Raw genomic sequence first — 10,525 nt, forward strand, 5'->3', positions numbered from 1 at the left:
TGATCTCGATCTACTGACCTCGTGATCCGCCCGTCTCGGCCTCCCAAAGTGCTGGGATTACAGGCTTGAGCCACCGCGCCAGAAAACAGCCGTTTTCTGTTTGCTGAAATGAAATCCACGTAGCATAAAGCGGACTGTTTCAAAGTGTGCGATTCAGCGGCGGTTAAGTGAACTCACGCTGCTGTACAGCTGCCGCCCCCTTTCTCTGGCTCCAGAGCGTTTCTGTCACCTCACAAGGGGACCCTATCCCACTCCCCCGCGTGCTCCCCAGCCTCAGCACTGCAGTCGTGTTTCTGGCTCTGCAGATTTGCCTGTCCGGACGTTCCCTATAAACAGAAGCGTATGCCTCGAGGCCTTTGTGTCCGGCGTCTCTCACTGGCATGCCATCTTCAAGACTCGCCCACGCTGCAGCCTGTTCCAGAGCCTCATTCCTCTTGAGGCTGAATCACAGTTCATGTGTGGCGGGACCACAGTTTGCGTGTCCGTGCTCTGCTGATGGCACTGGGTGGCCTCCCCAGTGGCTGCCGTGGCTTGTGCTGTGATGGACGCTGTGTGCACGTCTTTGTTCTAGCCTGGGATGCACCAGGCATGGATGCAGGGCCCTGCGGGAGTCAGTCCAGCTTACCAGGAGGCAGGAGCCCTGCATGGCGCCTGTGTCTCCATGCTGGACGCAGACACGGGCCAGCAGGTTCAGACAAGCTTTTGCCCCGTGTGCTCATTCTTGCTGCCGGCCTGGCTGACACAAAGTGCAGGACACGTCAAGGGAAGCGACGGCAGCCTTTCCACGGGGAGCTCCGCTCCTGAGGACGCAGTCTGGGTGTCTGAGCCCAGAGGCCCCTGGGAGCGGAGTGGGAGCTGCCAAAGCTGTCTTGGCCCCTGAATGTCCTGAGGGGCCCCCAGTGACGTGAGCTGGGGATTCTGAGCCCAAGGATGCCGTGTGCGGCCTGAGGGGCTCCACGAGGCACCCTGTGGCCTGGCCTTGTCTACCTCTGGCCTCTCAGCGACTTCCTGGAGGTGGCACAGCCGGGGCTGGGGAGTCATTTGCTGTTAGGACGCAGCCCACGAACAGCAGGAGGGCTGCCGAGCTCTCGGACAGGCTTGGAATTCTCTCACCAGCTGGCCTGGTTGGACTGCGGCCAGAAGTTGGGTGGCTGCGGCACTTCTGAGCCTTTTCCTTGCGCCCTCCAGACCCTGCTGCACCAGCTAGGCGCCGGCCACACCTGCCCTCAGCACCTGCAAGGCACCTGCTGGCTCTGCGGCTGTGGCGGCCCTCTCTGCATGCTCCGTCCCCCGGGCTTCCTGCCTCAAACACCATCTTCTCAGAAACAGACCATGCCCGACTGCCACTGCAGCAGGACAACCTGAGCCAGGGGCTGAGGACTCCACGTCCTGCCAGAAGCCCCAGGCAGCAGCAGACCCCGACTCTCCAACCACAGGGGAGCTGTGGTGGGTGCCTGGGGGCAAGGGTCAGAGCTATCCTGGGCAGGAATCAATGGAAGAGAAGGTTGGGGTGTCACTGGACTGCCCTGGACAGTGGCTATGGCTGCCAGAGCCCAGGGGCAGGGATGGGGTGTCCAGACCCACAGCCCGGCCAGCACAGGGGTCAGGGCTGGGGCATGGGCAGGGCCCTCCCTGCCTCCTTGGGACCTCAGGAGAGGGGAACCCACCCCACTCCAGGCAACCACAAGAAGCCACTCTGGGGTCTCTGGTCTGCAACCCGGGGTCTCTCCTGGGCAGTGTCCAGGGCACTGCAGATCTCACCGCTGGTCTTTCCGCCCCTGGCTCTGCCTGCCTCCCGCTTGCTCTGCAGAGCCCCCTGGGGCCCCTTTGCACCTTCAGCCTTGGCTCTAGCACTTTCTACCCAAGACCCTGGTCTCTCTGTATCCCATCTGTCCCCTCACTCACAGCGGGCTGCACGGGAGCGTTCCTCAGTCCCGCCATCTCCAGCCCCTGGTGGACATTCTGATCTCCCAGACACAGGCCCCAAAGCCATCCCAGCCCTGCAGCCACAAGCCCAGGGGATGCTTCCGTGACCTTCCCCTGTTCTAGGGAAGGAGTGGAGGGGTAGCAAGGGGATACCCACCCAGGCCTCACCCGGGGGCCGCGTCCGTGCCGCGTCCAGGCTCCTGCCCCTGGGCTGTCTTGTGCTGGCATGTCCAATGTGCATGGCTCAGCTGACCAGGGCTGACCATCGGGACCAGCACGGCAGCCACCCCCCAGCCAAGCAGAGCTGGCCCCGTGTGTTCCGCCCGGTCAGTGGCAGATGTTTGCTGGAACCAGACACCCCGTGCCTGACCCGCACCTCTCTGTGTTGGTTTATTTTGCCACCTCAACGTCCGGCAGAAAATCTGAACAGCCAGGCTTTGCAGCCTTCATCATCTGCTCTTGTCCACAGCAGAATCCAACTGACAGCTGCACCTCAGGACCACGGCCGCCCGGCCGTCCCAGGAGGGAGCAAGTCCAGGCTTTCCTCTGTGTTACAGCATCATGGAGGCCGGTTTTCAACCTTTCCTCTCCCTTGCCTGACTTTCTAACAAGCAGCAATCTCAGATTCAAAACCACGTTCTGCCCAGGCTGGCGGAAGGGCCGACTCAGCTTACAGGGAGAGGCCCAGCCACGCAGCCAGATGAGAGCCGGAGGCCATCCCTGGTTTAGCGCCACATCTGCACGCGTCACCCAGCATGCCAGAGGAAGCAGTGGAGAGGATGCTGGGCAGGATTTGGGAGCCTCGGGTACTGAGCGCCTGGCTGGCCTGGTTCGGGGGCCTCGTCCGGCTCCTGGGCCGGGCTCTGTCCTGACATCAGCTGGTCCAGGCACGTGGGTTTGACTCCCTCACCTTGGGGACACCAATCTCAGGGCTCTGTGTACAGCGCCTGCCTGGCCAGGCCACAGTGGCCAACTGCACAGGGGAACAGCATTAGCCACCTGGCCAGGGGTGACTGAGCCTTCCCTCCTGGCCCAAAACACCTGGCTGGCAGACAGTGGGGCTGAGGGCAGGCTTGGTTCCTGGGCCAGGGTGGTCTCTTCTCCGACCTGAAGCTTTGTCCCTCTTCTGCCTTCCACCTTCCCCCTCTTCCTTCCTCCTTCATCCCTGCCTTCCCCCTTCTCCCTTCCGCCTTCACCCTTCCTCTTCCCCTTCTTCCTTCCTCCTTTCTCTTTCCTTCCTTCCTTCTTCCCCCTTCCTCCTACCACCTTCCTCCTTCCTCCTCTCTTCTTCCTTCCTTCCTTCTTCCCCCTTCCTCCTTCCTCTTTCTTCTGCCTCCCTCCTTCTGTCTTCCACCACATGAGGCTGCAGCAAGGGGGCCTCCATCCATGCCCACACGTTGACCACATCCTGCCAGGCCTGTGCAGCTGTGAGCCTCAGTCTCAGTCCTTATAAATCTCCCAGCCTGAGCTGCCATCACAGCAGAACATGTGGAACTAGCTCTGCCCCCACCTCTCACGGCTCACACCTGCCCCGGCCCCAGGACATGACCCCTTCCCTTGGGAGTGATACTTTAGGCCCAGAGAGCCCCCGTCACACTCCATAGGCCAATCTGGGGAAAGGCCTCACTTCAACCCATAACCTTGCTAACCTGGGAGAGGTCGTCCCTTCCTAGCCTCCAGAGAGACCCTGGGGTCCGCAGAGATCAGGGGACCAACACGGAGTGTCCAGACCCTGAGAAGGAAGAGGCTCCAGAACTCAGCTAGAGAGAAGCAGGCTTGGGCCAAGGGTGCAGCCACGTCCACAGTCAGCACCAACCTGTAACTCCCAAGCAGCCCAGAGGGCCTGAGGGCTGGAGCCTGCGACCCCCAGGGGTCCTTGCTGGGCACCTGTCGGTGAGGGGAGCTCTTCCACCCTCCCACTCTTCCGAGGGGCTGGCACAGAAAGGAGCCCTGAGTGAGGCCAGGAGCTCTGGGGACAGGGATGTGGCCCAAGAGGCTGAGTCCAGCCAGGGCAGCTGACTTGAGTCCCCATCTTGCCATGGCTGGCAAGGTGCGGGGGTGGCCCAGGTTGAGGCAGCTCCCTCAATGCCTGCTCCCTGGGGTCCCGGCTGGAGTGGCCCCCAAGCCCCCTGCCCCACACCCCGGGTCCTGGTGTTCTCTCCCAGTGCCCTTCCTGGCCCCATCTGGGAAGTCACCACCTGGGACTGGACTGCCCCAGGGTGCCTGCAAGTTAACTATTTTCAGTAAATGCCCTGTTTCCTTTTTGGGGCTGACTCTGCTCAAACATCACTGGTTTAGGGCCAGTGGTGTGAGACTGGGCTAACGGCTCACCTCTCTGGGCCACACCAGCCTCACCATTAGCACAGGTTGGGAATCACACCTTCTAGATGTTTCTGTAGCACCTGTGGGGTCACAAGTACCACTCTGCCACTGTGCGCTGGGACTGTGGGGTGCACAGCCTGGAGCAGCCTCCCCCACGCTGGACTCAGGGCTCCTTTCTGTGCTGGCCTCGGGCCTCAGCCCGCACTGTGGGCACTCCTTGGGTTTCCTGTGACGGGTATGGGTGACATCCAGTCATTCAGGGCTGGCTTGATCCCCAACGACTGTGCTCCCATCACCTGTGACTGGTGTGGGTGACATCCGGTCATTCAGGGCTGGTTTGACTCCCCACTGGCTGTGCTCCCTCTACTCTGTCTCAAGCTCCTGCAGGGTTCTTACTGCCGTCTCCTGGGCACCTGTCCACCGTCTCCTACCAGCACACGACCCTGTGAGGACAAAGCCCTGCCTACCCTCCTCAGGACAAGTGCCCAGCTCCTAGCAGTGTCTGGAAACAACTGTGTGCTGGTGGGTGGCTGAGCTACTGAGGGCTAAACCAGTGCCTAAGCAAAAGAGCAGGGCGGGTGGATGGGGCCAGGGGCCGTGGGATGCACACACCCTATGCAGCAGCTTCTCCCGTATCACCTCGTGGGAGCCTCTGAAGCTTCCTGAAGCTTCTTGCAGGCAGCCCAGAGAGGGGCCATACGGGACCAGGCTGCCCACTCCACACGTGTGGCCCTTATCCGTCCCTGGCCCAGCAGGAGCCCTTGAGCAGGGGGAGCCGAGATGCAGGAAGCCTTGGATTGCCATGCACAACTTCTGTGCTGTGAATGCCCCTGTCTGCCGGCCTCCAGCTGCCCAGGCACCTTCCCTGGAGCTGGGCACTCTCCCTCTGCTGAGTGCCACTATGCTGTCTGCACCGCTGGGGTGACCACCCTGTCCTGCAGCGCTGCTGTGGCGCCCACTGCCCTGTGGGATGGTGCTGCCCTCCTGCACCTTCCCCGGCCCACCCCACCCTAAGACGCCCCTGCTCTGTCCTCCAGGGACAGTCCCAGGGACTCACTTCCACCGCTGTGCCCCCACCACACCCGTGGACACAAAGTCCGACCGCCAGGAGGTCCAGCCCTAAGGGACACAGAGAAGGCCACAGCCTGGCTGAGCCTCCACGCCCTTTCCCTAAGTGAGCACCAGGGCTGCCGGAGGGGTCCCGTGCTCCTGGGAAGCCAAAATAGCTCCTCCTCCTGCTTCCTGGGCATGAAATGCTCCCAAAAATACCCACCATGTGATGTGGCCTCACTCCGGGTGTCACTGGAGGAGAGGGAGGGAGGGGAGAGGCACTTGCATCTCAGCCAGGCTTCAATCCAGCTCTCCCAGCTCTCCCTGCCTTCTGCCCCCTGCCTACCGCTTCCGGCCCCATCACATGGCACTCAAGACCCTAAGGAGCACCTGGGGCTCTGGGCCCAGGATCCTCCGGGAACACTTCTCCCCACGACTGGCAGCTCCCAGGATCTCTTGGTCATCTCCAAATTCCAGTGCCACCCACTGTGCTCACCACCCAGCCAGCCACACCCCTGGGCCAGCCCTGTATCTCCCGGACTCCCTGTCTCTCACCCTGTCCTCTGAGAAGGCCCCTGAAGCCCCTCCTTCCTGCCCTGCGGTGTTCAGGCTGGGAGGGCAGAGTCCCTGGAGCAGCTGTGGCCCACAGCAAGGACCCTTTCCTCCACAGCCTCGGCTTCTGGGTTTCTCCGCCCCAAGCCCACTCCCCACGGGCCACTCTTTTGTTGCCCTGGTGGATCAGGGTCCCCGGCTGAAGGAGGCCAGATCCACACCCCACACTCAGTGCAGGGCTGGAGCCTGTGGCTCTCCCTGAAGCTGGGGGGCCCTGGCCTGGTGGGTGGGCGGCCCAGGACCTGGCCCTGCCCAGCCCAGGAGGCTCTCTCCAGCCGGGGGGAATGAGGCTGACCCAGCTACCTGGTGCTGTTGACTGCATGGTTGGGATCATGCTGGGCTGCAGGAGATCAGCTCAGAGTGGGCCCCATGAGTGCCCTGGGGCACGAGACCTGGGCACTGTGTGACCTGGCAGCGTGGATCCCAGGGCTCCAGGACAGGGCCTGGGGTACAAGCATTTGCTCAGCTGCAGCAGTACCTCTGCTCTGCTCCCAGGGCCCACTAGGCCGAGCTCCCAGGTGCTGGCCTCCTGCAGCTAGATGCTGGACTTCTCTCTCTCACCCAGTGGAGGAGAGGAACGGGCTCAGGGAGCTTCCCAGGAGAGGACACCCTCCACCCAGCCCAGGTCCTGCCCCAGCTCTGGCGAACGGTGAGGGTTTAGACTTTGCTTTGCTCACGCTTTTCATGCGTTGTTACTTTTGGAATAATATCGAAATCAGCAGGGGCCGGGCGCGGTGGCTCAAGCCTGTAATCCCAGCACTTTGGGAGGCCGAGACGGGCGGATCACGAGGTCAGGAGATCGAGACCATCCTGGCTAACACGGTGAAACCCCGTCTCTACTAAAAAAAGAAAATACAAAAAACTAGCCGGGCGAGATGGCGGGCGCCTGTAGTCCCAGCTACTCGGGAGGCTGAGGCAGGAGAATGGCGTAAACCCGGGAGGCGGAGCTTGCAGTGAGCTGAGATCCAGCCACTGCACTCCAGCCTGGGCGACAGAGCGAGATTCCGTCTCAAAAATATATATATATATATATCGAAATCAGCAGGAAAATGACAGCGTGGATGATGTCAGCATTCAGACTGAATCACTCAGCGCATTAAACTATTAAGTTTGTGTTTGAAGTTTCTAGGTGGGTGCTGTGGGCCGGATCGACATATGTGGTGTGGCAGAGCCCTGCCTAGGACGGAAGGCCAAGTCCAGGAAACCCTGACAATCCGTCCGGGACTCTTCCCTGGCCCAGGGCAAGGAGGATGCCTGGCACCCAGGAGGGCTATGGGCAGACGGGACCCAGAAGATGGGAGCAGGATGGGGGTGGGGGCCTTGGCAGGGGCTTCCAGAGAGGCTGGAGTGGGAGACTGCAGCTGGCGCTGCCTCCTTTCCCTACTGTCTGGAGTGACCCATGCGGGGTCTCAAACTCAATGCCCTGTGGTCCTCACACAGCCCTGCTTTGTGCTCCTGGGGTCCCTGGCCTCACCAGGGCTGCTGTCTGGGGATGGAGCATCTGAGGAGCAGTGGGCTGGCTGAGCTGGGGGCACCATTCATGTCCAACTGGCTGGCATGGGCCCCACAGCCAGTGCTTGGCCTAGCCAAGCACTCACGCTTCTCAAGCTGACTTCTGGGGGAACCCTTGCTGGAGGTCCATCCTGCTCCTCCCGACTTGATCCACACCCCACTTCCTCCTCATCCCCACATCCGCCTGGACAGGGTGGCCTCCGAGTCTTCCCGGCCTGCAAAATGTTTTCCCTGCCTGGATCTTCAACCTGACCTTCAACCTGCTGGCCCCTTTCTCGCTCAGCTCCTGCCCCTTTCCAGCTGGATGGAGGTCTGGGGGCTTCTTCTCCAGGGTTCAGGGCCTCCTCTGGGCACTCGAAGGGCCAACTGCCCCTTCCCTGGTATGGCCAATTGGCCCATGGAGGTTGGCTAGGCAGAGACCATTTGCTGCATCACCTCCCTCTGCCCCTGGAGTAGAACCTGGGTGGCTCCTGGTCAGCAGCCTGTGACCCTCACCCCAGCGGGGCAGCCCTGGCCAGGCTCACATACCCTGAGTGGGCACCGCCCTCAAGCCGTTCAGCAGATGCCCACTTTCTCTTCCCCAGGGCACCTGTCACTCTGACCTAGGGCAGTCACCAACCTTGTCTGTTTCCCCCAAGCTGTGGCTGGGTCCCCCCACTCCCAGGTTAGGACCTAGACAAGTGTGAGAGCTGAGAAGGGTCGCTTCGTGCATGGCTGGATGTAACGGAAGTAACAACAGCGGCAGGCAGAGACAGAGAGAGACGGACACAGAGAGAGACAGACAGAAAGACATAGAGACAGAGAGATACAGCGACAGAGAAAGAAAAGACAGAGACAGAAAGACAGAAAGACCCAGAGACAGAGACAGAAAGATAGAAACAGGGCGGGGTGCAGTGGCTCACGCCTGTAATCCCAGCACTTTGGGAGGCCGAGGCGGGTGGATCACAAGGTCAGGAAATTGAGACCATCCTGGCTAACATGGTGAAACTCCGTCTCTACTAAAAATATCAAAAACTAGCCGGGCGAGGTGGCGGGCGCCTGTAGTCCCAGCTACTCCGGAGGCTGAGGCAGGAGAATGGCGTAAACCCGGGAGGCGGAGCTTGTAGTGAGCCGAGATCGTCCCACTGCACTCCAGCCTGGGCGACACAGCAAGACTCCATCTCAAAAGAAAAGAAAAGAGAAAATAAAAGAAAGAGAAAGAAAGAAAGAGAGAGAGAGAAAGAAAGAAAAGAAAGAAAAAGTAAAAGAAAAGAAAGAAAGAAAGAAAAAGAAAAGGAAAGAAAGAAAGAAAAAGAAAAGAAAAGAAAGAAAGAAAGAGAAACAGAGAGACAGAAAGACTCAGTGACAGAGAGAGACAGCGACAGAGAGATACAGCGACAGAGAGATACAGCGACAGAGAAAGAAGAGACAGAGACACAGAGACAGAGATAGAGACAGCGATACAGTGACAGAGAAAGAGACAGAGAGAGAGAGAGGCAGAGAAAGACGGGGCAGAACGTAAGGGCTGGCAGAGGGTCTCTGTCCTCCGTGCCCCAGGCCCCAGCTCCAGGAGTGCTTGGAGCTCAGCCTGGCCTGGGTTACAGAACTGGGGAGGGGTCAGCCTAGGAGTCCAGTGCTGAAGCCCAGACCCCTGGACCCTTCTGCTGGGAGGAGCCTGCACTCCCTGCACTCCTCTGCAGACTGTCCCAAGGGCACCAGCATCTCGCCTGCGTGCAGCTTGTGCAGGTGGCAGGGTCAGTCGTGAGCCTGGCTCTGGGCTCAAGGGGTCCTCTCTGGGGTCACTGTCAGGGTTAGCTGTTGGGTTACCCATCCAGTTAGGGACGGAGGGAGAAAGTGCCAGGGCCAAGAAGCGACCTCTTTCCGGGACCCAAACATCTCACCCTCGCTGCCCCCTCCCAGGTCCCGAGGAGGCAGACTGAGCAGACCAGGCTGGGGCTCAGGTCAGGCCCGCAGGCATCGGGAAGCAGAGTCCACTCCACAGCGTACCCAGCTGCAGGTGCGTGAGGACTGAGGCCTCGGACAAGGGGAGGTGGAGATGACCTGAAGGGCCACCGGGGGTCCAGGGGTCGCTGACAGGAAGGGGCCTGGGTGTATGTCCTGCCTCCTGTCCCTGGGCCCAACCTGAGCCCACTTGGCTCAGATCTAGGGAGAGAGGAAGGGACGGTGCCGGGGGTGCCCACGCCAGGGAGGCTGAAGAGACCCCAGTCCTAGGGCATGGGTCCCCCTCTGGGAGGTTGCCTGTGAACCCCCAGGCCCATGCCCCTCCTGGCTGCCTCGGGGAGCCCCCGTGGGCTCGGCCCTGGTGCCATCACCCTTCCCTCTCCCCCAGCGCTCCCTTCCTCTGCGGAGGATCCCCTGCCAGGTCAGCAGAGGAGTGAGGACCCGGGCAGAGGCGCTGGGGCCAAGCCTGGGGGGGGTCCAGGCTTGAGTCCTCCTGAGCTGAGGCTAAACATGGGGCACCGGAGGGGATGGGGCTGAGGGCGGGGGAGAGACCGCATCCTCCCAGCGCCTGCGTACTCCCTGGGACTCAGCCGGGAGGGGACAGTGACAAGTTAATGTGGCAGCCACCGGCAGCGGCCCCCACTCTGCACCCACCCCCACTCACCACCAGGAGCACAGGGCAGCTCTAGGGTCCCGGTGCGCCCCATCCCTCCCGCCACCCGGAGCCCGACATTGCACAGCAGGGACCCGACCGCAGGGCGGACCAGACCGAGAGCCGACCTTGCGGCGACCCCGCTCTCCCGCAGTGCCGCGTCCGCCGCAGAGGAAATCCCGGGGGCCGGGGGAAGGGGCGGTGGGGTCTCTGGCCTTCGTCCCGCTGAGGGAAACAGCGACTCTGTTACACTGAAACTCAGCCCAGGCCGACCTGCGGATCTCCCGCTGCGAGGGGCTTGGTGGGTTTTCAGGGGTCTAGGGGCCCCCTTCTCCCGCCCTGCGATGCGGGGAGGTCCGGGCAGAGGGCTGTGGGCGGCGGGCGGCGCTCAGGGCCACGGTCCCCGGAGAATGGGGGGGCAGCGACTCCCCCAACCCCTGACCCCTCCGCCCGGGAGGCAGCGACTTCTCCGCCCGAGGGTTTCGCACCCATCGGCCCCGTGCGGACCCT

This window comes from Colobus angolensis, unplaced genomic scaffold, assembly GCF_000951035.1.
Source record: "Colobus angolensis palliatus isolate OR3802 unplaced genomic scaffold, Cang.pa_1.0 Scaffold157, whole genome shotgun sequence".
Lineage (NCBI taxonomy): Eukaryota > Metazoa > Chordata > Mammalia > Primates > Cercopithecidae > Colobus > Colobus angolensis.